Raw genomic sequence first — 27299 nt, forward strand, 5'->3', positions numbered from 1 at the left:
TCGTAGCCCTTCTCTGGGCATGCTCCAGGTCCTCGATGTCCTTCCTGTAGTGAGGGGCCCAAAGCTGAACACAGCACTTGAGGTGCGGCCTCACCAGAGCAGAGTACAGGGGGACGATCACCTCCCTGGTCCTGCTGGCTGCACTATTCCTGATACAAGCCAGGATGCTGTTGGCCTTCTTGGCCACCTGGGCACACTGCCAGCTCCTGTTCAGGCAAGTGTCAACCAACACCCCCAGATCCTTTTCCTCTGCGCAGCTTTCTAGGCACTCTGCCCCAAGCCTGTAGCGCTGCATGGGGTTGTTGTGGCCGAAGTGCAGGACCCATCACTCAGCCGTGTTGAACCTCATCCCATTGGCCTCTGCCCATCGACCCACCCTGTCCAGGTCCCTCTGCAGGGCCTTCCTGCCCTCCGGCAGATCGACACTTCCCCCCAACTCAGTGTTGTCTGCAAACTTACTGAGGGTGCACTCAATTCCCTATGCACTATAAGTGAATAGCATCTGTTCACTAAAGGAAAGCATCAAGTAAAGATGTACTTTCCATTCAGAAACTCCACCTCCTAACGCAGATCCACCACTGTAAGGTTACTCTCTGCTTACTGAACCACATGTAGAGGTGGGGCTTTTTGTGAGAGTGGGGAAGGTTGCTGGATTTCCTCTTTCTCCAGGACACTTCCCCTTCTCCGCGCTTCCAGCCTTGCATGAGTGGGAGGGCACTGTGGGGCTGGGGACAACAGCGACACTGGGCACCCCTCAGCGTGACGCTGAGGGCCTCTGAGGCGAGCTGCAAGCTCAGGGCTGCAGGGAGAGCAGGGAGCACCAAAGAGGAGGGTGAGAGCAATAGGGAATGGGCAGGGTGAGGGAGGGCTGCCACAGAAAGGCATAGGAAAGCTGCTGAGACAGCAGAGCAAGCTGAGGCCACTCCCTGGAAAGTGGAGGTTTGCGCACAGTAAAGTAGGGGGCCACCTTCTTATTCAACTGATGGCTTTTGTTCAGGCTACTGGGAAGGACCACACATACACAGCTAACAGGCACACATCCTTTTTGTCTGTTTTGAGAAATACAGTACTTTTGGGACCAGTACTGTGCTGCTATGGCTATGCTGTACTCAAGCACAGGGTCTCGATATGGTATTGCCCTGCAGCTCCTGTGGAGCTTAGTGGTCTGGATGGAAACTTGCTTTCTGAAGAGCTCAGGCTACATTTTACAGCTACTTGTTAGCTGGTAAAAAGAAGGCCCTACCATCAGAAGCTTGATCCTGAAGCAATTCTTAATACTTAAATAGTCAGGGATTTATAGCCTTACACCATAGAGGATCTTTCTCAGCTTCACCCCTCAACAAGATTCACTACAGCCCTTTCTCACTTGGATGGCTGGGCTGTTTGTTCTCCTGCTGAATGGTAAAGAACAGCTGCTCAACTGTACTGAAGTTTTCCAAAAGAGGGAAGGAAGTACTGCCTGGCACTGAGATCATACCTCAAAAAAGAAAAAAAAAATCTCTCTAGCAAAGGAAGTTACAGGGCACCAATAAGTAAATGACTGAATTATACAGGTACTGTACAATACAGTAAGCTGTAAGCTACATAACAGAACGTATGGCTGAATTTACCACATCAGTGCTAAATACCCATTCAAACGACAAAACCTCTCCAATGTTGAGATTCAAACAAGTAACCAAATTTCTTGGGGAGGCCTATGTGTAATATACATACTAACACACACTTATGTGATGACTTTCTGTGGGGTGGTAACTAACCATCAGCATGACTGCTGTTCATTTGGCTGTCTCAATAACAACTTAGTATGGCTCAGTTATTGTGCTTGAAATATAGATTGGAAATGCAGAAAAGCTCAGCCTTGGGAAGGTCACAATTATCTAAAACCTCCTATTTAACCACAGGAACAGTCTTTCGGCCTCCAGAAGCCAACACATGTAGAAATCTGCTTGCCGTTCATTTCAGAAAAGGTCTCAGGAAATAAATATTTGCATTTTAGCACCTAAAAATTTGAGTAGAGGCATGCAACATTTAGAAATGTCTGTACTCTTAACACTCTGCAGTGTGCAAATGCCACCTTGTTCATAGTGTTCACAGATTGAGGTGTCAGCAACTAAACCTAAACCTTACATATGATACTGTGTTATTTACAGTAACCAGTGCTGCACCAAAAATCTTGGCCCACAGCTGCAATTACACCTGTCACTCATTTGAATAAAAATTACATCTTGTCATTACTACCTGACAGAACGAAAATTTAGAAAAAGAAAAAAAAAGAAGAAAAGTAAAACATGTTTTTCTTAAGAGAAAGGAAAACCAAAAAAGTAGTCTCACAGCAGAATACAGTTTATTTCTATGGGCTTGGTTCCTGAAGTTTAACAAGTTCTCATGTTAGCTGTTGATTTCTGTGTGCCTGTGCAGTTTGTGCGAGGTAGCCCTCCTTCAGAAGGAGAAACTTCCCAGCACAGCAGGGCAGCATTGTGGTAAAGTGCTGTAGACAACACTGGACACAGGGGGTAGGAGGCTGCTGGTAAAAGAGGATCTCCACAGGCAGCTACCACTTGTATTTCTCTAATATCGATACATGCAGGGTGCAGGGTTGGCTAATATCAGTACATTTAAGAATGTAAATTCTCCCCTGACTTGTGACTGTAAAGAGGAATTCCCATCAGTACCTCAAGCTGAGAATCATTCATTTGTGAACAGCCAGTAAATCACCGCGCAGACAAGTAAAATAAACCAGGATGTTTCCCAGAAATCTGCAGAAATTGTATTTGTTTTTATGGTAAAACACACAAAATCAAATTAATTCCGACTAACATGTTTGTCCTTCTCTGTAAAAATCCTGATATTGTTGAAAACTCAGAAATGGAAACATATCAAGACTGTCATTGCCTTTCAAAGAAAAGAAGCAGGGGCTGACACAAAGATTACCAGATCGGCTAGTAACAAGGAGAAGTGAATGTATGGGTCTTGTCCCCTCAGCCCCCTTGAGTGCCTGGGATATCCTGAAAACAGTGAGAAACTTCCCCTTCATTTAACTGGACAGAAGAGATCTTTGGAGGTTGCAAAGCATGTGTCACAGGGACATAGTGGAAGCATTTTGGATGGCTGAAGGATATTTTGCTCTCCTAATCCTCTTGCAGTGTGGTTGCCTCTCTGTGTTGACCTCTGACAGGGACAGCTAAAGTAACTGTACAAACTGTCCTCCTTCTATCCCCTCCCTTCTTCCTGATTGCAGAAGAGAAAAGCGTGTGGGAAACAAAGGCTGGGGAGCGTGCCTCTGCTTTCCTTCCACCAGCAAACACTGGGGAGGTGGTGGAGCCCATTGCTTTCAACCCATATATAGAGGAGCAATGAAAATTACCTCTCCTTCCCTTTGGGAAGCCTTATACCTGAAGACATCTTTGCAGGAAAAAAGCCTCTTTTACTGGCTTCAGGTGCAGATGTTTGCAACCCTCAGTGAGAGCATCTCGCAGCGAGAAGTTTTATTTTTAATCAAATCCTGCTGAAGCCCACTGGAACTACCTGGAGCTTTGTGAAAAGACTCCTGTCACAAGGTGCAGGACACTCACAACAGCAGCTGCCCGACACCAAAGCTGGGTTTTCAGGGCAGCAACTATGGGATGACCTAAAGCATTCAGCCTGACCTCAGTGTGTAACCAGCAACTGAGAATAACCTTGCAGGCTCAAGAAACCACCTTGTTGTGGTCTAGCTTAACCTAGGTGGTAAGGTCTGGCTTACCCAACTAAAGTGGTGCCTCAGCTAGGCAGCTAAGCTACTGGCTCCTCTTTACTATGCTGTAGCTACCGTTCCATGCAATTTCAAGCAGTACACAGCCTTAAAGCCCAACTGGAGCTGAAATGGCAGGGAACTCTGCAAGCCGGGGTACCCGCTGACTTAGGAGACCAGCCAAAAGAAAGAATGCCAGGAAGTGCCTTAATTTCTGACAATAGCAGGTTCTGAAGCACTTAGAGTTCTTAAGAGATTCCAATTAACTCAGGGGTAGCTGACAGTGAAACTATAATGCAGGAATTTGAGGCACTTTGCATGAAAGTGAACATGGTAAGGTTGAAAATAAGCAGATACGAGGGGAAAGGGGAGAGACCAAAGAGCTCAAAACTGTCCTAAGGATGAAGAGCTCAGGGTTGCTAGCATGACTGGCAACCTTTCTGAGCACTGCTTGCTGTGTTGGGCCTAAGGGCCCAAACCATCCTCTTGTGTCGCTCTTGGGACTACGAGCCAGTTCACAGGCAGAGGTGAGGGCTGGCTTGGATGGGAAGGACTCCTGCATGCAGTATCCCCATACAAAGGCTGATTTTATAGCCCGGAATTGACTTTCAGCATCTTCCTGTCCAGAAAGACGATCTAACATGGCCTGAGGCCAGTGAACAACACCGTGACATTACCAAGTATCCCATACTAAAGATAAGGAGTGAGCAGCAGCAAATGTGCAAAATTAAAGGCAGATTCCACAATAAACAGAACATGAATTTGCAGACTCTATGGCAAACAGCAACAGCCATATCTGTGCTGAGGATTTAGAAGAAGAAATAAGACAAAGATGTAAAGCAAATCAAGTGAAAACAATCTGTCTGGTGGTTAAGCAAAACTGTCCTCTGGATCAAACCAGGCAGAGCTTTACTTGTTCTGGTGGAGGCACCTGCCCCTTGCTGTTATTTTCATTGTGAAGAGAAAACATTACTTGAAGATGCTGAGACAAAAACAGAGATTGAGAATACCTATGTTCTCCAGATGTCATATCCTCAATGTAGTAATAGCCAATGATATGCCTACATTTAATAAATACATATTTTTAACAGTAAAAAGAAAAATAAAAGTCTCAATATCAGCCATCTAAGTGATTGGTAGAAAACAATGTCAAGCAATGCTGAACACCGCATTGGACTCATATGCATTTGATGTTGCTGTGGAACAACACTGATAAAGGCAGCTTGTCATCTCTTTTGCTCAGTGAAAAGCAGAAAGCTAAACTGGCTACACTGTTGGAGCTGGTGTCAGAGTAACTGGGGGGACACAGATAAATAGAGACAGGCAGAACAAAACCAATTAATGTGAGAGTCAGCACTGACCACGCCAAATGAGGCAGTTTCCCTCTATTTGGAAATAAACAGACGTGAACAGCGATACTGCCAGGAGATTAGAGGAGGCTCCCCCTCCCCATCAGACACAGAGAACATCTGTATCCCTGCAAGTTATTTCACCTCAAATAGCTTGGACAGGTTAAACCATAGCAAATTTAGATATCTGGGCCCTACAACATGATGATAGGCTCAAATTCAGTAGGTATGAATTTGAGCAGTGAAGTATAAGTTCAGATGCTCATATCCAGAACTAATCCACTTATCTCTACCTGACCATAGTGATGCTGATACCTGGGGGGACTCAATAAATTACAGGCACTTAGGGATTATTTGAGCATTGCTGCTTACACGTATTTGAAGTGGAATTTTATGATATGCTCAGGCTGATGGGCTGTTCTTATTTCTGACTGTACCTTTAAAAAGTTGTCTCTCCGAACAAACTGAGCCTGTTTACTGTATTACACAGAAATTCATATTGCACTGACACAATTGGTTATAATCCAGGCACAGAAAGAAACCAGTCTCTTAACCAGAGCTGCTGCTGAACTGCGTGCACGCCGACCTTGTAACCGCATGCTAGTCTGGCGTGGAAGGCGGTAGCACTGCTGATGACCCCGCTCCCCACCACAGCACAGCCCTTTTAGGCTGCAGGGGGGCCCGCTGCACCCTGCAACCCCCAACAGTTCCACGCCTGAAGCCGTGCCTACCCCTGCCAACGCAGCTGGTGTTTCTGCAGCTGCAGTCTGGTTCTGGGTGGGGAGGAGAAGGAAGAGATAGCGAGAAATAATCTCAGTGATTATATGAGACAGAGAATACATTCCCTTAAATAACCTCCTCCGCCTGCTGAAGTTATCAGAGCATGCCTTTCTAATGCTGGCTAATGCCAGGTTAAGTTCAGTAGTTCACAGCTGCGTATTTTGTTTGAGATTTGTCCCTAATTGAACAGCAAGCTCAGGGACTGCAGCTACACGTAATATCTGCTAGGAAAACACATCCATCTCAAGTGACATTTTTCAAAGAGGCACATGCAATCTTGTTAAAAGTATGAGCCCTAATGGCCATTTGCTCCATCATACAGCAGTAGCAGGTACGGCAGCAAAGGGAACAGCTGCTTGGTTGCTTCTGTGATCTATTTTGTCTAGATGTTTGCATGTTTGGGAGAGTGGTCTGGCCCTTTGCTGTTCTCAGATGAATCACTCTGCTAATGGACTAGCAAGTGCATGGATAACATTATCAGCGATGCAGACCATGGTTCCTATATTGCCTTAATATGCCTCCAAACCAATCTGGTAAATTACTTCCATTATAGGATTTAGATAGTATCCCATTACAGATCAAGCTTTTGGTTAAACGTCATTTCTTTGAAAGACATATTCGGTGTCAAGGTCCACTTGGTAGTTTCAGAAGAGAATGAGCAGAGCCCCAGATTTCCTTATTTACTACTAGGAGCAGCCCCTCTAAGAAACACTCCACGGGTGGAGCCAGGACAGCCAGGAGACTTGGAGAGAACTCCTTTCGTCGACAGAGGAAGGCAAGCTAGATAGTTTTCCACTAAGGTCTGTCCTCAGAGTACGGTAAGCATGCAAGTCTCCTGGTCACATACTGAAAATTGTTTCTAGGCTGTGTTGGGTCATTCTAAAGTTGAAGGGACTATATACCGTTAAATTATTATGCTAGAAAAATACATCCCATATATATGGGCTGCTGTTGAAGAAACTGGCTTTCCCCTCCCTTTCCAGTGGTATACTCATGACCCTTCAGTGAAACTACAGAGCCCATCCTAGCTGTCAACGTACAGCCAGTCTTTGGTGCATTTATTATTGCACAGTTCCATTCCTTGCTCTGAAAGCAGTTCTAAATAAAATAATTTTCCAGTTCCACTTGAAAAAAAAACCACCCTAGAAAAAACAAGTCATGAAAATGCTTCTATTTGTTTCAGAAAATATAAATGTTCTTTCTCTGTTTTAAACAAAATGAAAACATTTGTGTCCAGCCTATGCTTCATTCCAGCATTTCTATTAAATATTTTTACTTTATAGTTAATAAAAAAAGGCATTTAATTTTAGCAGAGTCCTGGCTTATTAAAACTAAACTGATGTGGCATATTAGAGGGACTTGCCAGTATTAAATATCTTTACATGATAATTTATTCCATATTTAGTGTTCAATGTTTGCAGTATTTAATACAGCTAAAGCATATGGTGCTGTTTTATTCAAATGGTAAACTATGTGATCATTAAAAATATATGGAAATGTAAACATCATGGCAGAGTTCAGTGTATCAGAAAGGAGCTGTTAATCCTTGCAAACAGTTTCATTATAATAAGAAGCCCAATCAATTACTGATTTTGTTTCCTTATGTATTTACTTGGTATTACGTATCAATTTAGGGTAATTAATTTTATTATATTCCAAGTTTATATGTATATTTACATTTCTATATTATTATAAAGGAAAGTGTCATTTTTATTTTGATTTGATAAGAAACAAAGACTGGCAAAATCTGTTTAACCACTAAGCTGGGAGCTGAGATCAATCTCCATTTCACTTGAGGTTTGAAAGCAAAAAAGCTTCTGGCTCTACAGCAGCTTTGTCAGCCTTGGCAATTTGCATTATGTTACCCATGATAGTATGCACAAGGATCCATTGCCACGAATGCAATTTAAGAAAACACTTTCAGTTCTTTTTACTCCTCAGTATTTTCAGGCAGCTGGAGTGCCTTTCTTTTTTCTTCCTTGCTGTAGAGAGATTACTTATTACCTGTATTTAACTGAATAATAAAAAACAAAAACAACATCTTGAAAGGTAATAAATAAGTTAAGTTCCTCAGAGAAACTTTTCAGGGCTTTTCACACCCAGGCAGAAAGCAAGAGGGATTTTGATAGATGGTGGTAGACGCACCGTTTTGGAGACAGAGCCTCTGCTGAGCAGAGGAACAGGGAAAGCTGGGGGGAGTGCTGTGGGAGCACTTCACACAGCGCCCTGCATGCTCCTTCCTGCCAGCCTGCCGCTGCTGCACCTCCTCTAAGTACAGCCTGGCTACTGAGGCTCTGTAATTTTTCAGTTACGAGTCTTGCAGGCAGATATAGACATTTGGTACTGGTTGTTGTACTTGTTAGCATACACGGCTGGGTATTTTTCACTCTTAGGCAAAAAAGTGTCTCTGACTTTACTGAGGTTAGGGTTTCATCCACAGAGCCTGACAGTTCACTACAAGACAAGCACAAGACCTAGGCAACGCTCAGCGTGGCTGTCTCCCCACTAACCAAGCACTGCTCTTGATACAGGACCTTTTAACTCTTTCATCAGAATGACTCACTCTTTAATGCTTGCAGGTATCTCCCTCTAAATCTGACTTTCATTTCCTTACTGCCTGCGTGCCCATATAGTTCCTGCAACTCAGCCTGACCGCTGGCCGCAAAGGCAAAATGCTCTAAATACTGCTGCTGTGTAGACAGGGAGCAACTGAGGAGAACAGACAAGCCTTATCTATCGTCTTTAGGCAGAAGGACACCAATAGTGGTACACGCAGGGTTTTTCTCCAAGGCATAAAGAGAAGCACGAATTAACTCGCAACATAGCCAGTGCTTGCAAAGCTATCTCGCATTTCAACATCGCTCTGCTCTCCACACACAGACAAGAGAGTCACACTCCCTAAAAAGTCCATGCTCAAAGGAGTTGGTGGAACTGGTGGTCTTTATAGGAAGGCACAGACATTCTGCTTTGATCCAAACAGAAAACATAACACTGGGGTGACTAGGTGACTGTCTAAACCTGAAGAGAAGTTACAACCAACTTATAAGTCATGACTGTGTTACCTGCTTGAAAGGGTGAAAGCACGTTCAACAAGTCAGGCACAGCGATTTAACAATCTTCCAACTTTAAAATGTCTGACACCGGGGATGTGATGGCCTATTTTGTTGTCAATTGTTTGTCCTCAAGACTATGCAAATTCAGCTTGAAAATTTCTTTCTTACAGCCATTTAATTTACACCATCCATTACCCCTGCCTGCATGATTGACATTTACCATATGATGTCTGGTTAGTAGCACTGGCAGCTGGGAGCCAGGAGACCTGGTATCTATATCTGATGTTACTATCTTTGGTAAGTCGCTTCATCTCTTCTATTGCATTCAGTTAATCACGGTCATCATCTGCAATTGAGCAGTTTGAAGGGACTCTATTATTACGGCTGTTACACCCAATACAACAAGGCTTGAATTATGTTCAGGGGACACAGCAGTACAAGACTGAATTATTAGGTAGTGAGTCTAACCTAAAGCATCAGGCAAATACAGTCACAGAGTTGAATGTCACAGTCCAGGCCTTTTTTTTTTGTTTGTTTTGTTTCATTTTTCCCCACTCAGTCAACAGTCTAGATAAGCAAAACATTTGTTACCTATACAAAAAAAAAAAAAAAGTGCCTCACCCACCTTGCTGCAGAAATGGAGGTGATTCATTTTGCCCCTTCTTTGATCATTATCCAGAGTATGGCATTTTCATGGGCCTGATCCAAAGTCTGGTGAGGCTATCTGGGGGCTTTTCCTTCTTGTGGATTCCTTTCCATGTAGCAAAGCATTCTTTGCATTCTTCTAGGGTTCTCCCAGCTCACTGTTGAAGCTGTTGGAAAACAAGTAGCAAAGTTATAAGGTAAATATCCTGGACCATCATTTTCCCTCTTGATACCTCCAAAAGGTATCCAGCGATACCTATGGTGTTCCTAAGAAAAATTAAGATGCTGATTTAATAAGGATAAAGAAACTAATTCAGGAAACATGAAAAGTAGCCCATGCAGTTTCTCTTGTGTGGAATAGCCAGAACTTTATTACAGCATGAAATGGTTAAACAGAAGTTTTACATCCTTCAGCCATTAGCACAAAAAGTCCTAAGAGAAACTATAGGAAATCTTACAGGATTGTTTGTATCAGAGGCATCAGATATGTTTCTAGCTCTCTTTTTACTGTTCAAGTTTTAGAGATGTTTTGGATAGTAACATCCTAACATTTGAAACTGAAATGAAACTTGATGTATTCACGGCATCACTGAATTTATTTGAGAGGGGCAGAGGAGAGAAAAAATAAGGTAGAAAAATATTCCAGGTCCTCTAAATCCTTGTGCCTTTTGGTTGCTAATCCAAATGCACTGTTCCTCCATTGCCCTGGTCCCAGGATTACTGATGTGCAAGTGGTCTCTAAAGTCTCTGCCTCACGTGTGTAAATACACTGCCCAAAGTGACGAGCCATCACGGTGAGGAGATGCTGGGCTACCCCACCTCCCTGGACCAAGGACGCTCTCACCTCACCCTGGCTTTTAGCAGTCCTGAAGCAAATGCACTCTGCAGTCCCTCATTTGCCTTCCAGTTCTCAAAGCACAGTGCGCTTTCAGAGAACTTGGTGTTGCAGAAGGTGGGTATACATCACTGAAAGGAACCTCATTTCACAGCTATTTTCTTGCAACCTTAATGCTAAATTCTCAGACGATTTTGGCCTGTTGTATTTCTGTAGCAAGCATAACTTAATTATTTGGCCAATTACAGTATCAGGGAGTGTAACAACCATTACATGAATGGGTGTTGAATCAGCACATTTTCCACTCCATAGTAATCAACAGGAAAGAGAGGGGAAAATGTATTAACTGAGAAAAATCTAATAAACATAATGCTACCTACAGATGTGTGCTATTTAATCCCATGAATGGATTTTAGGATTCTGCTCACGTGGTAATATCAGATACCATCTTACTGAGGGAAACAGTGACTTCAATGTGCGAGTCCAACATCAGGAAAATATTTAATGTCTGTATACAAACAAAATGTCGTCCTTAGTGATTCTCAAATGCTGAGCAAAATAATATTCAGGCACTGACACATTTTAGGCTAGATCCAAGAGGAAAATGCTGCTATTGACTTCAGTGTGAGCTTTCCAGCCAAGTCTGTGAGCAGGACACAACACATTCATCTGTCTGTAGAGACCTCCCTCAGGAGGGGCTAGATCTGGAGTAGGATGCTAGCCACGAAGAGAATAAGGATCTCATTTCATGAGTTTAATTAAAACATATCTGCCACACTTATTCTGCTTGACAAGTCCAAGGGCTGATAATGTGCCAAATAAATACATACATACATAAATAAAAATCACATGTTTCAGTTCAGAGAAGCATAAATAATGAATTAGTCAGGAACTGTGCTGGAACACAAGAGGAGGTAAAATAACATGGCAGGTTTGATTTTCCTCCATATGCCTCACTTTTTTTCTGGGTAGGGACAGACCAGGGGATACTTACGCTTTTAGAAAATAAATTAATAAACTAAAAAAATAAAAATAAAAAAAGTCAAAACCACTAAGCTTCTGTTCAAGTGGCAAATATTTGTACTGAATCTGAAGGAATAGTGCTCCACAAGTGTTAAATGTCTTTCCATTATTATCAGTTGTTACAGCTACATGCGATATTGATTATGTTAATAATCAGGATAACATTTTGAAGAGGAAGTATTAGATTTTCTAATAGTGATTAGTACATTGACTTTGATTGGCTATATAATTACAAGTTAAGGTGATATTTGATTCTTTAACATGGCATTTTATAAGTCAATGACCACTTAGGAAATCGTCTGGCCCAAGTTTGAACATTCACACTTGTAAAGTACACATTTTTGAAACACAAAATTCTGTTATTAACATTTATGAAATAGGATCCTCAAGAAGAACGTTTCTGCACACCTGTTATTGGAACCGAGGGCCACAGCATGCATTCAAGTCTAAACACTTCTTAAAACAATACCCACATTTATTGTGACCTCCTCTAACATCTGAATACATATTTAAGCTGAATTTATTATTATTGTTCCTTCAATACGGGAAAAGATACCTTAAGAGCCATGTATCATGTAGTCCTTATCCAGAGCCTACTGAAGTAAGTGGAAAGAGTCCTTTTATTCAGGTACTTAATGCAAATCCTAAATTGAACACTTTGAAAAGTTAAATTTTAAGTCATTTTGGGTTAGCTCCTCATCTTAACATCAGCAATTCAAAATAAGAGCTGACTAGAGTATTAATCAGAGATTTTTACTGCTGCTGGAAGTATCCACCTGTACAAGATAACATTAGATATAGTCGGGCTATAAATTCTGACATTTTTGTGAACTACACCTGGATTGCACACTTGTTTTTCTCATGAAAAATGGCTGACGCAAGTAAGATTTCAAGATATATCAACTTCAGGAATTTATATTTAGCACTGATAAACCAGTGGAGCCCTGTTTTTGGTGTTTATAAAAGACAAGAAAAATAAAGATCAGCTGTCACAATGCATGCACCACCTATTTCACATACCTGCAGCTAGCTCTGTAGGGGCAGGTTGAACAAGATTTTTGTCTCTTTTATACATAGATACATCAGACATCCCAGGAAGTATAAGACGACTTAAAAAAAAAAAATCTAACCATATTTTCAAAACAATAACTGTATGACGCTAACTCACTGAGACTCCTCATTATAAACTAAAAGATGGCTATGTGGAATGCATCTCACTTTTTCAGAATGCACTGTTGTGTTCTACCTGCAGTTACTCCATCCTCTCAACCCCATTTAGCAGGAAGACAACTGTTTTCATAGCCCAGATTCACACCATGAAGTTTTAACAACTGGTGTAGGGGCCCCAACAGACAAATTTAAGGGAATGGTAAAATTTCTCTTCTCAACCTGATTATATCTCCTTCCTTTAACAGCACAAGGCCTGAGGAAGCACACGGTTATCAATACAACACTGTGTAGATGCTGTACTCTGTCCTAGGAGCCCTCTACAAAGAGTCACATGGAGCATTTGTATCCATGACGGTGACAAAGCCAAACAGGATTTTTAACTCCTCAATTCCAGTGACTCAGACTACAGACACCCACACACATTTCCTGAGTCTTTTGGAAATGCCTCCTGCTTTGGTGGTGGCTAATTATCCACAGGGACCAACTCTTCAGCTCTATGCTCTTGGATAAATGCAAGGTCTATGTGGACAAGAGGCTGTTTCAGCTCCCCTTCCAAGGCCATCCAGGGAAGCAAGGACATCAGTTCTGGTGTTGTAAGGAGCATAGACACCAGCAGCTATGAGGGAGAGGAAGGTGGGACCTTGGTGAAATGGAACTACACAACTTCTGGAGACCATCAATAACCACCCTGATTTGGGAACGGTTCCTCCTCTTTGGTGTCATCTCCCCCTTCATGCTGAGTAGCATTACAAATGTGGGAGTAGGATGGAAGAGTCTCTGGTGAACAGGAAGCAAAGAGGAAACTGAAATACACTGGGCTGAAACTTGCCAGCAAATGAGGACGGGGAAGGCACTTAGGTAAAATCCTACACTTTTAACATCTTTTCCCATATACGACATATAAATTTGTCCTCTCTCATATCCTCTTTAAAAACAGCACTCCTTTGTGCAGTTGAGAAATAAAGGCAAGAAGATTGGAGTACATATTTTATTTGAAAAACTTATACTGCTAGAGCCTGAGCAAGACATCTAGAGCTTTCACTGTTGTAAAACAGTAATATACAAGGAATGTTTTTTATAAATTAATAAAATAATGATCTAGGTCCCTGAGCAGAACAAAATAAATGATAGAAGGACATAAAGGTATATATTTCTTGAAAAACTCACTAGTGACTTTAGCCTGAGGTCTTGCTTTCTACTTTTTTTTTTTTGAAAGTCCCCAGTACTCATGTCTGAAAAACACAAAACTAAGTTCAAGACTAACAACCCACATCCCTCCTCCAAACAGACCACGCTGTTGCAGAGGATATTAAGGGGAATGCTTATGAGATAAACTTATTTCATAAAGAATTACTTTTGTCTGATATGCTTTCTTAGCAAAAAAAGAAGAACCTTCTCTCCTTGTACAGCATTTCTGGATCACTGCAACATCATCTCTTTCTAAGCTGGTCTTAACAGGGTTTGCCAGGAGATACTCATCAGTCTTTAGCTGCTCCATTGCACGTCAATAAAAACATAACCATGACCACATGTAAACAAACTGGCTCAGCGGGCAGCTTGCACTTCTCCAGTGGTGCAAGAGCAGCTAACGGGCAACTCTCAAACCCATAGATTCTCTTCTTTGCTAGGATTGACTTTTTTTTTAAAGATTTTTTTTTTCACATGCTAAAAATGTGTGATAAAGTTCAGCATAAACGCATGAGAACCAGTAGATATTTTGTACCACCTTTTTCCTTCCTTTTGACATGACCAACACCATCCTAAATATTTGAGGTATGTACGCAATACAAGTACTAAAAATAAGCAGCAGTCAAGCACATGTTAAGGCAGAGTAGTAAAGTGATATTTTCCTCAGCTTCAGCACTCCTCAGTGACTCTGCTTGGTGCTTTCCTGTTGAAAACCAACAGATGACTCTTTGTTTCACTCTCCCATCACCTTAGTTACACCAAATACTCTGTAATACATGGCAAGAAGTAATACCACGAGAACTGCTGGCCTCAGAGAGGACCAGACAAGTCAATCTGCTGACAGTGTACAGGAACAATCCCGGGCTTCAGACAGCCCTATTGCTCTGCGAGGAGCCCCAGGCTCACAGCAGGGCAGCTGGCTCCTGCTTCAGGGGGACAGCGTGGACATGGAGCACACCAAGCCTGGCTTTCCCTGCTCAGCACTGGCCTACAGAGGCTCTTGAGCCCTCTCTCTCACACCCTGCTGTCACCAAATACTCACTGCTGGCCTTCCTCTGTAACAACCACCACGCTGAAACACAGTCCTCTCACTACAACATGTACCTCACAGTGGAAGACATAAGAGAAAAAGAACTAAATTATGCCTCAAGACTGCAGAAGTACCACACAGCAGCGGCCTGCTCTGGAGGGCTGGGGAAAACTCCCTACTGTCCATCCTCCTGGTTGCTGCCAGGTCTTCCACATGGTTTTGGTTTATATCACAGTGTGCTTTCACACTTTATTTATCAGACTTAGAGGTGCTGCTTTGTGCTAGAGGGCTTGTCAGGGAGCTGGCTCCATCACCTCTACCACCCATGAGATGCTCTCATGCAACATCTACTTTCTCTTCTGGAAAAATCCCATCAGGTCCACTGCAACAGAATTAGTGATTAAATTACTCTAGCTCCAGGAAAATTATGTAGCATAGTTATAAACAGACCCCAGACATGAGAAGTATCTGCTATGTGCTGGAGTTTTTAAGTAGCAATGGAAACAAAATGCGGAAAGCTGTTCCCACCGACCCATGCTGTTCTCTGGTGCCTCACAGTAAAACCACAGAAAAGCACGTCCTGCAGGACACAATGCAGGGGAGAAGTTTGGGGAACGCTTGTGCTGTAGGACCACAGCTCACCAACTAGCCAGGTGACTGCACGAAGTAAGACAGCGCATCAGTTCAAGCTGCAAAATTTGTGTTTTCTGAGCACATGGCGGAGTCAGCTGTTGCACACTGATAAAATTTGCAAGAGCAATCTTTCCAGTGTAAACATAACCTCACTCACACTCATGTAATCGGTCCCACAGCCCTCCTCTCTGCTGGATGGAAAAGCCATCACTGTGAAGTGGGAAAACATGACAAGAGTCAGACAAAATGTGTGAGCATTTACTAATAAAATGATAGAGGAATTGGATAACTCATAAGCATGGTAACACATTTACTCAGTTTGGCCGAAGCCCTGCTAATGTTTGGGATTTTATCTCACAAAAATGTATACAACTCATATCAAGAATTTCCCTCCCAGATCTCTTTTGACTAAACAGGGTTTTTCAAAAGCATTTTCTGGCACTGCACTAAGCTCTGCTTCCATCAGAACCACTGGAACACTGATATGAGGAAAGCTGGGCCAAAATACCACCCACAAAGTTTTATTTACTAAGTGCAGGGTGCTAACACTGGTATCTGCAGCCCTGTGAAATCGCAGCTCCTGTGGTGTGTCCCTGGAACAGCGAACTCAGGACTTTCCAGCAATACAGAGCCTCAGATAGGAAGGAGTCTGTTCCAACTCGGCACAAATTCTCTTCATACGAATGACTTCTCATCAAATCCTACAACTAAATGCTTAGGTAAGGGTATCAATATTACACTAATGCATTAGGGAACCAAAAGTAAAGGAATCAGAGAAATCAAACACCAGCAAAAAAAAATAAAATAAAAGAACAATAAAGCCTGGACATGCTTCACATTCTTTTCTGAATATGAAGCATTTTCTGTTCCAGCAGCAGCCAGCTCTGCAGCTCAGCGTGCAAGTCCTCTTTGTGAAATCTCGGTGAGACAGGACTATCAGAATCAAGGAGGAGAGATAACACATAAAAATGGAATTCAGCAAACAAATAAAAACCTAAAGGACTAAACTTAGTTCAGCCCAGCAGACCTTACTAACGAGGCACATCTTATCTCTATAGTATTAATAAAAGCACAGAAAGACAACTTATTCCTTTGCAGCACACGCTGAAATCACTCAAAATGAACTGTGGTTTGGTAGGAGATAGATCTATTGTGGGCCATAATTACACACGAAGAAAATGGATATATCTAACATGAAAGCTTTCTACACTGAACTAAAATGCAATAGCAAAGATAATTACTTTGATTCTTAAGTCTTCTCCACAAAGACAAAATCTTGCCAAGCTGGAAGTTGATTCTGCAATTTTTAAGGTCTTAAGATAGCTTATTTTCTTCTGCTACCCCCCACCAGCAGATTGAGACAAAATATGTCCCAGATTTTTAAAACAAATTACTTAAGGGCGGATGTCCATTCAAAAATAACACTTTATTTTATTTTTCTCTTTTCCTTTTCTCTCTTCTTCACTGCTGATGTTACAAGTAACACTTGTTAGATAGAATTGGAAAATAGTAGAGGAGAAAAACACAACAACACATTTCTGTGTTCCCCCAAGTTATGTTTACATTTGTTAAGATCTTGTACAATTAATTACCAGAGGTTTTTCATCATGGGCATTTTAATATGATTGAAATTGAATAAAATAATAAAAACAGTAATAGTCTTTTTCTTTGTTTCCTATACTGAAATCAATTAGTTATTTTTTTCTGTTGGATATAGGAAGCTCTGGTGCTGCAGCAAAGGAAAAGAGTTTTTTATTTAATTTAGTGGTCAACAAGGGCTGATTTTGAATGGTGCACATGGGGCCAGCCCAGGTCTGGGAACCAAGGCATTTTCTGAGCGCCCTGAAGCTCTGAAGAGACAGTGCTTACCAGTTCTTCACCCACACCAAGTCACATACTAGGTGATTAGATGCATTTCCTGAAATGTACAGCCAGGAAGCAACTCACGCTTGAGAACACAGGCATAAATTACTCCAGGTAAGCCACACACAGTATGTCAGCAACTCCACAGGGTTTCCCTTCACGCATCTTCCACCCTGCCACAACCTACGGCAAAGGTTCATTTATCCTTTTGTCCCTGCAATTTATGAAGCACATATGCTTCAAGGGCTGTCCCTGGAATGACATCCACAGACCTGGCAGAAATATTGTCATGCATAACATCCTTTCTCCTCAATATTATGGGCTTTCACATAGGACCTACTTTCTTAGCACTCACCTAATGCAGGCTTTTATTGTCAGGAATTAATGCATTGGCAGGGAAGAGAAGAATAACTTCAGCTCTATATGTTTCTTTATTTACATCCATTTCTTTAGCAAGAACACAATATTCCCATTTGAAAGCAACAAGAAAGAAGGTTTTGAGGTAATGACTTCTTCAAGTATAATATTTTGAAAGCATTGCAGAAGTACCCAGCAGTTCTAAGGAGATATGAGTAATATTCTGACTGTCCTACACTCACATGTTTCATTAGTGAGCTGCTGCAGCATGATCATGACAAACAAAGGCTTATGGCCCATTTTATGGACAGATAAGCAAAGACAAAGCAAAGAACAGGATGCAGGTCTTCAAATTCAAGTTTGCACTTCAATGCTAAAAGTGAAGCGTGCTTTCCTTTAATGACACACAGCAATAAAACGTGGCTCTTAATTGCAGGCGTGTTGTCCCAGACCCAAAGACTTTGACTGTTAAAGATTATGTTAAAGTCATACATAACAACTTCAAGGGAATCATCTCTCTGATATTTCTTCTGCTTAGGGAACGCCTAGAGATAAAGAAGTCTCAAAAGTTTTGCTCTTTTATTATACCAAAGTTGCAACCAACTCAGTGTTTAACACCAATTTCATGGTTCTAAATCGCTGGTTTACATTTCCCAAATAAAGTGAGATTCCATTTTATATTTCTGCAGATGAGTCAAGAATCAGTCCCAGACAATATTTTTGAGCATCTGAAATAGTTATGTTGAGAGCTGGTCAAACGTTTTTTGTTTGTTCGTTTGTTTGTTTTTTTCTTATTATTATTTTTTAGGTTTTTTTTTTTTAAGTTTTCCATTGCTTGTTTTAATAAGATGATTTTTTTTTAACTATTTCTTTTTTTATGTGCTTAAAAAGGGTATTTTTTTTTTCCATAAAGAATCTGTTTTTATCTACTTTTAGTTGCTGTCCTGTTAGAAACATACATTTGTTTGCAAGAAATGCAAACTTCTTCAGCTCACAGAATATATACAGAGGCAATTCCTACCATGATAGAGTCCTGAAGTCAACTGGATTATACTTTAATAGAAACAATGAAAAACAGCACTGCCACAACAGTCAAATCTCAGCCTAAGAGGGACAGACACTGTAAGTTTTTATTGCCTTTTTCTTGTTATTCCATCCATTTCATTCAGACTACGTTACTGAGTCCAGTCATAACAAGTAAATGATGGAGGTCTTTTATAGGATTTTTTTACTTTTTCCCTAGCTGCTGGCCTCACAGGACCCTGTGATGCCCTTTTTTTTTTTTTTTTTTGGCTTTTCCCCTCTAACACCATGTATCCTGTCACTTTTGATTCAAACTGGCCTATTGTAATAGCATTAGTTCAAACGTAGGTTGCTTGGCACGAGTCAATGCTTTACATCATCTTGCACAGAAATTTCATTGCAAGTGCAATGCAACATTCATTGCTACAGAAACAAACAAATAACAATGTTTAATCACCAGGGCAAGTCACTTAACAGCAGGGACTTTCGGAAGAACAGGAGTGTTTTGTGAACTGGAAGTGGCCGTGCAGAAATGGCTTTAGCAGAGTGAAGAAAGTTTAATGGGAAATATGGCAGCTCAGGATTAAAGGGCGGGCAAAGGTGAAACTACTTCAGCATGAGCTTCTGCTTTTTGCTCAGCAGATTTGACTAGGCAAGCCTGAACTGTTTGCAAATACCTGTTGTCCTGCATCCAGCACAACAGATTAATTTTATTTCCCAATATTTTATTTTGCCCACAAATACATCACTTCTTCCTGTACCCCTGGAGTCTAAAATGAAACCCCCCAGCAGCTGTCTGGGGACTGCTGCTCTCCACCTTCACCAGGGGTTATGACTTTGCCTTTAAAAAAAAAAAAACACCAACATATTGATTATTTCAGCATTGGCACAGTGAAGGGTGCTCCTGCAAATTTTAAGTAACTAATTAACACTCAAGGGAAAAGGAATATAGGGTGACAAGGAACAGAAGTCTATGAGCATGCCTCTTACTGAATGGGAAGTTTTAATCAGCCATTTTCTCCCCATGGTCCACATTCGGTACAGACATTCACAAATCCCCACTTCCACCTGTCTGCTGGCTAGTTCCTCTTTGTTGAGCTTCAACGTTTATGTTCCCACAGCGCTACAGAAATGGATGTTCCTCCATCCAGCTCTAGATCTCTGTCTGCCCCTCAAGCTTTCTTCTGAAAAAACAAACCACCGCTCCTCATATTGTGAAGTCAGATAGGCTGAAGAGGATGAAACACGTCTAGCAGTCCTATTCTGATCCTTTCTGCTTGCCAGAAAATAAATAAATAAATAAAATAATAACAGTTTCACTGGGGAATATTTGACCATATGCTACTTAACTGCGAGCTGCTACTAGAGCACCATAATGGGCCCAAAGACTGAAGCAATCTTCCTGCTCTCATTATAGTTTCTGCACATGGTTAGGGACACACGAGGAACCTGGGAGAGGAAAGCAAAGGCGCCACTCTCCAGGGATGTCAATCAGCTCTTAAATTTGAAATTGCAAAACATTCCTTTGAGCCAGACAGTAATAACGCTTACCCCACACTCAAAATTGCAGACAAACCTGTCCATAATCAGATAACATAAAGACTCTGGCAGATGGCTGGTGACGTCTGTACCTGCCTCCTTCCCCCGTACGTGGCCAATTCATTGTGGTTTACAAGTGTCTGGGAAGGCAGCCCCCGGGAAGCAGATCTGCTTGGCACCCCCGGGCCAGCTGTACACCTTGCAGCAGCAAGCAAGACCCACGGGGTAAAGCGCAGAAGCGATTATTGGAAGAGCCAGGATGCTGCTCCTTGCCACACAGATCACTCACGTGCACTGCACAACTTGACAGGTGCTGGTTGTGTAAGTTAATACTTCAGGGATTTTTTTTTTTTTTTAATCTTACTGAAAACCTTGTATTTTTAACTTTTCTTTTTCCCTGGGTTGGTGAATAAAGAAGGTTCTGCAATGGAAATAACTCTGACAACCTTGCTGCAATTATACTGAAATTACTGAAACAAATAAAACCTCTGCAAATCTTTTCTCACTTTCAAAGGCCAGAAAACATACTGATATTTATAGGTGTTGTCAAGGAACTACAATTCGTACCGGTACACTGAACACGAATAAAACCCGATGTTAACAAGCAGCGTCTGTCCATCTAATTTGTTCTAGTGGCCACGTTAAAGCAGCAGTGCATTTGAGCTGGTGAGGTTATTAATTGGAAATGAGTAGAAATACACAGCTTAAAACACTTTTGACTAATACAAACCTGGATAAATCTGAGTTGGCACATTTATTAATGCCCAGAATCATACTATGACTCAAAGAATGATTACCCAGGGCCTTTGACAGGTCGAAGACAGATGAGCTGATATGGCAGCCTATTGCTGCATCTGTCGAGAGATAACTTCAGTTTGGCGGGTGTTTGTTTAATGCTTGTGTAAATTTCCAGACTGATAGCCCTGAAATATGAAGCTTCATCTTCAAAACTGGGCACAGCTTGGGTCCATTTTCACAACATGCCTTAAACAAGTCTCAGGGCTTAGTGCTAAGAACAGGACAGGGAAGTGTCTCACTACTTATTCAGTCATCAGTCTACTGAGTTATTTCTTTGCAATGTAAAAGGTAGAAAAATACCCAGGACATGCTTCACATGTTATATTTGCTGTGTTTATGTTATATTCAATACACAAAACTGGTAACTTAGAAAGTATCTTACAACCTTTACAAGCAGCACACCTGTATTTGGTTTACATTGTACTTGGCCCTGAAGAATTAAGTACCCCTAGAAGGATATCTCAGTGAAAATTTTCAGGAGAAAGGGCAAAAAGCAAACTCTCCAAAAAAGAGAGAAGTGGTTGTTTCTCCCCCTTCTTTCTTCCCTCCTTGCAAAGGGAATTAGTGTGCAACTAGCTTCAAATTGAAGTAAGCTTTGCAAATTCACATTTGAGCACTAGCCTGATCCAGGAAAGTCTAAATTAACTGATTAAGCCTATTTTTTGAACTAGAGCAAACCAGATCTGGACACTTTTATATCCCTTCGTCTTTTTAAGACTATCATTTCTCCCTCATCTTCTATATAATCCTAATCTTATTTTTTTATTCAGCCAGAGAGCATACTTGTCTTGTTCAAACTGCATCTGCAGGAGAAGCTCCCTTGGTTCATTGGGGAACAACTCATCATGAAACACCACCATTTTCAGACGACCTGAAAACTCTTTCTATGCCCAAGAGATGAGTCTTTAAAATGTAATAGCAAGCTATGAGTATTGACGTGTCAAAAAAGGCCACAAAGGAATGAACCCTGCAGACCTCCATGCTGCAGAGAACTTTCTCCTTTGCCCGTTCTCAGCACAGCTTGGAGTGGCGGATCAATTAAATCAACCAGACAGCCAAACAGCGACCTGTGTGCTGAGCAAGAGCTACGTTACTGACTTTTAACAACTCTCTGCCTGCCAGGGCTCCTTTCTGTTCACAGCAGTGAGAACTGGCTCAGGGCTGCGCTGATCGAGCCGCCACTTGCTGCATTTTTACTGAAGGGAAGGAATCAGAGCATCCTGAGGGAAGGGAAATTTGGCTTTTTGTAGAAACAGAGAGTAAAAGAGGAAAAAGGAAAAAGCTATATGACAAAAGGGCCTTGAAAATTCCAGCCAGCATCTGAATTTTGCATACCATCCTCCAGCCTAAGAAGCATGTGTGACTCAACCATAAGTAAGAGAACTGCAGCTGAGCTCTTGACAGAGCCGTAATAGAAAGAGAAACATAGCACGGACAGGGGGCATTAATGAATATGTTCTTATATTATTCACTGCTTTCTTGAATTCTTATTAGGAAATTAATAAACACATATGGTTTGCAGAACAAATCCAGGCACTAGGAACTTTCCAGAGTACTTTTATTTTTTATGTGTATATATATATATATATTATTTATTACTAATGGTAATTATGCCTACAGGTGAAGTAACAGCTGAGTGACTCAAGTTACCCTGCTGTTTAATTTAATCAAAAGAGTCGTGAATTCTGTGAATTCTTTAACAAGGTCTTTTAGAAAAAGGACTAAGATAATTTCCCCTATTATTGGGATACAAAGAACACAATGAATTCATTTCATAACACTTAATATATAGCAAGGGTTTTTGAGGAGAAAAAGAGTAAAGGAGAGGGAATGAATAAAGCCACTTGAAGGTATGTTGATTTTCTGTCTGGAAATCTGTGGCATGTTCTCAAATCAGTGCCACAATCTACAGGGCTTATAGATGTTACAAATTAGTCAAAACAATTGTGATAGAATTTAACAGAAAAAAAAAAAACACGCTTGATTGCTACTTGTTTCTAAAGCACAGAATAAACATCAGGAGGGGTCAAAACCACAGCTACCAACGTGAAATCATAAGAAGCTAGGCTCAGATTACATTATTTTTGCTGTTCCAAAGCCTGAGGCTTGCTGAACACATATTTGCAAAACGTGGGAATCAGAAGAAGCAGGGAGATCTATCGATCTTTAGTGTATTCTCTGTCTTCTCTGATTTCCCAAAGTATGGGAAATTTGAGACTAGATAATGATTTGAGAGCTTAGACCAAACCTGGTATTTAATAAACTCTGGCAGCTTTCAAGCATCTTACTTCTTGAGCAATGATGTGCCTAAAGATAATGGTCTAGAATAATCCATGTTTAATCGATTAAACAACTCAATGCTACTACCAGGTTCTTTGATTTATGAAAATATTGAGAGTTAACATACCAGATCCACTCTCAGACCAGGAGTAGCAACCCCTCCTGACCATAACAAATCTCTTCACTGTTTGTTTTCTCATCATCCACTGCTCAGGACTTAAGGTTAATGGAGAAAATATAAGGAAAGAGACAAACAAAAACAGTCTTCAGCCTGCCTCCTGCAGTGAGCAGCACAAAGCAATAATCTTCGCAACCCACAGAAACGCTCTTGGATGATTGATGACTCTCTCTATTATAGAGGAGCCTGGGGGAATCCCCAGTTTCTGGCAGCACTGTACATAGGAACATGGCCTATCTCTCACTCAGCATGAGCGCAGCCACTCCTCCTGATGCTGGCTATTTTAGACATGGTGGAGAAGTCAGCATCTATGCATAACCTACAAAATAACCCCTCTGCCTTGGTACTTGGTTGCACAACAGCTCAAATGCATGCTATATGGCTCTGGTTCCCTCACTGCCCAAACCTGAGCTGTTCAGGGATCCTGCCCTACATTCAGCTGCGTTCTTGGAGAGAGGCACGACAGAAAGGCAAAGACTACCTGCCTACAGTCACACAGCAGGTCAGTAGCACACATTAAAAATAGAATCATTGTATACACGAGACCTTTCCTTCAGAGTCAAGCCCAACCTAGAAAATTAAAGAATTAACATGTGTGAGACCTTTTGACTCAAGAGCTCACATTTGGAAATTTGTTACGTTAAGGGCTAATTAAGGTCAATCGCACAATACCCTGTGTACAGAGGTCCATTAAGTCATTCACCCTCAGAAGGCGCGGGGTTGGTTCCCACAGGACACTTGCCAGTATTTTGTCCAAAGCACTTTCAGAAGTCACAAGCAATATGAAGGTTTTAGCAGTTCCTTTGCAGATGCTTCAGGTTCTTTCCACCTTAAAACTTTTTTTTTTTAATCTAAACCTATTTCCATTTAAGTTTCATCTGCCCATGCCTTTTGAACATGCTTGGGTGCACTGAACTAAATTTCTTTCATTCCTACATTTGCACACAGCAAACATTTATAGTCCATTGCAATGTCTTTTCTCCTTAGTCATTAAATAATCTAATGTATCACCAGGCAGTCATTCTACTGTTTTCTCTGATTTCTTTCCTTCCAGTCCCAATATTTGCTGCTTCCTACTGAAATCCCTCCCATTTGTTTCTCTCTTTGGTAACACAATGACCTAAATGAATTCAAAAGGCAAAATTCAGTACTCAGTGTGAAACACACTATTACTTTTTCCTTTCCCTCCTTCTCCCCATTTTTACACCCTTCTGAAAGATCAGCTCACTTTTAGGCATCTTAGTAAAATAACAAGGTGTGTTTAGCATCCAGTCTAACCCTTAACACTTACACAAGATTGAAAGGGCTGAGTTCCCAGGAAAAAATAAAGAAATCTGGCCCTTCATTTATGCACCTGAGGATAAAGTTGGGCTCTTTTGAAAAACCTGAACCACCACCATGGGACCTGGGCAGTGGGCAGCACAGCGCCAGTGGAAGCAATCTGAGGTCCAGCATCCATTGTCACCTTTGTTCTGAGCAGTAACAGGGGTTATGTTGCTGCAAGGAACCCACAAGCTATTGGGGTGCAAGGAAGCTAGATGTACTGCTTTTTCCATTATCAGGTGAAACTAAAATGACAACGTTGGCCAGAACGTGCCAGGGGTGTTGGGAGCATCATCCCTTCCTCCTTCCTTTCCACTCAAGGAAAGCTTCTGCAACTCAGCCTGCTGCTGGTTGATGTGCTAATGGTGCCAGCTACTGCCTGCCCCTTTTCAGACGGGACATGAAGTGGGGTTTCAGCAGGGGGACCTCACTCCCTCCTGGCACAAAGCACAGTTTGTAGGCCACGCACGCTAAACACGCAGGAGTATAGCATCTGCTATATTTCTGCAGACAGGAAATATATACTTCGGGAATCAAAGTATCAAGACAGCATTTACAAAAAAGCTATTAAACAAAAGCTCAGGGTCTGCTGATTCCCCCATGCTCCTGCTAGACAAAAAGCAACATCCTCCACAAGGCAGAACCCATTGGGGGTCCCTTGGTCCTGCAAAAACAACAGCTACTCAGAGGCACGTCTGCAAGCCTCACCCGTGGGAAGGACCCGAGGGAGCTTCTCTTCCAAAACCAATGTTAAGGGGGAGGGGGGGGGGGTGAAACTCTCTTTCAAGTGTCATGGTGTTAATTTTGCTCTTTTGAGTATGGAGACGGGTCTGTCTGGTTCTGTCTTCAGGAGTGTCTGAAATGAAGCTTGACATAACTGCTCGCTGCATCTTGCATCTGTATAACCTTGTTTTAAAATACCAGTACTTTCCAAAGGAAAGGAAAACATCCTTTGCTGCTTGGAATTTTCCATGGTTACACTTTGCCCAGAGGTGATATGTCCCTCGGAAGAAACTTTCATCATTATATAATACTTTCAAATTCTGTTGTTTGTATCTACCAAGGCAGACAAATAAATGGAGAGACAAATAAATGAAAGAATAGCCTGAGATTTTTATCAGTGTGTACAGCCAGGATGACTCAATGATCAAGACAACTGCTCTGGAAAGTTTTAGACTTCTGTTAATTGAGCATTGCTGAAATTCCAGGATGACTGGGGGGTCATCCTCAAATCTTTCTCACTAAGGAAAAATCTAATTTTATTAAGAGGGTGTGAATGGAAATACCTATAGGGAATGTCATGTCTAAATTTTAGATCCTGTCAAATTGTGCTTTCCAAAAGAGCTAAGTGTTTGAATAACCTCTTGAGAATATGATTTCTGTCAACATTAAAAAATATGCACAAATATTAGTAGTTTAAAATCCACGACTTTGAATCACACTGTTAATCTTTAAATACAATACAATGTAGTTGTAAACCACTGTTATCCAGATTGCCACTTCACTGAATACTTGAATCCCTAAGACCCACGCACCTTTTTTTGAAAGTATGCTTACTCATTCCAGAAGCGGCTCGAAACTCAGTCTCCTCACTGCTATAAAATCTTGGACATCAAGTGTTTTTAGTGTTATTGCATAATTCCTGCATACATGGATATAATAGCATAATTTATGATACAAACAAGAACTCGTATCTGCACTGAACCTACATGTACACATAGCCTTTAAAGAGTTGGGGGTCTGGTTCATCAAGATTAACAAGACAGTCTTGTCATAAACGTATTTTTATTGTGAGGCAGTTTGTGTGTAGACAAATTAATTATTGGCTTAAGCAATAAAATTCCCACAACAGTAAAGACTGGCCCAACCAACCCATTTGTCACTTGATTAACCTGCTGAAACTCAAGACACCTGTTCCAAACTAACAGACTTTTAAAGAATAAGTATCAGAGGACTTGACACCGTGCCACCATCTTGGCATCATATTTCACTTAAGACAACCTTCCCCCCTTCCCCTCCACCCCCCCCCCAAAAATGCCTTTCATTTTATGTGACAGATATATTTGCCTGAAGCTGTTAACAAGAAGAATGTAGAACACCTTTTCAGAAGGCAAAATTTCTACTAAAGATATGATCTCAGGAAAAAGAAAAAATGTAGAAAGTGTACTGATTATCCATATCCAGAGGCTAAGAGGATAAATCCCTTTGTTATTGATCTGCTTAGGTTAGGAATTCAGGAATTGCACGTGTGCCTTTGCATGTCTGTGCTTTGCTAGTTTATATTGAGCTTCTTTTGTGACACAGATGAAAAGGTAAGTTTTAAGGGTCTGTCTTAAATTTATTTTTTTAATCTTACTGTTGCAGATGCCCAAGAGTTGTGACAACTGAGGTGTCAACAGTCTGCAAGCATCTTCCAAAGCATGACTGTTAGTTTTGGTTTTGTAGTTTCAAAAATAATATTATAAGCCTGTGTCACAGGATTTAGAGCATTACCCATCTGCT

General features: G+C 41.4%; 1 protein-coding gene and 1 long non-coding RNA gene across 7 annotated transcripts in view; one reads left to right on the forward strand and one right to left on the reverse strand.

Annotated features, from left to right (window-relative positions):
- LOC308188017 (uncharacterized protein) overlaps positions 1-27299 on the reverse strand; it is a 625739-nt gene that overhangs the window by 106764 nt on the left and 491676 nt on the right. For 5 of the 6 annotated variants that reach the window (XR_013945068.1, XR_013945069.1, XR_013945075.1 and 2 more), the window contains one exon: positions 9538-9724. The gene's annotated coding sequence lies outside the window, so the exon portion shown is untranslated. Of the gene's footprint in view, positions 1-9241; positions 9259-9537; positions 9725-27299 lie in introns of those variants that run through there. The other variant, XR_013945077.1, reaches the window with a different exon arrangement.
- LOC308188019 lies at positions 6538-20238 on the forward strand. Its single transcript, XR_013945100.1, has 3 exons — positions 6538-6677; positions 9083-9209; positions 12831-20238. It is a non-coding gene; the product is annotated as an uncharacterized lncRNA (long non-coding RNA).

Source organism: Anser brachyrhynchus, assembly GCF_964034855.1.
Source record: "Anser brachyrhynchus genome assembly, chromosome: 1".
Lineage (NCBI taxonomy): Eukaryota > Metazoa > Chordata > Aves > Anseriformes > Anatidae > Anser > Anser brachyrhynchus.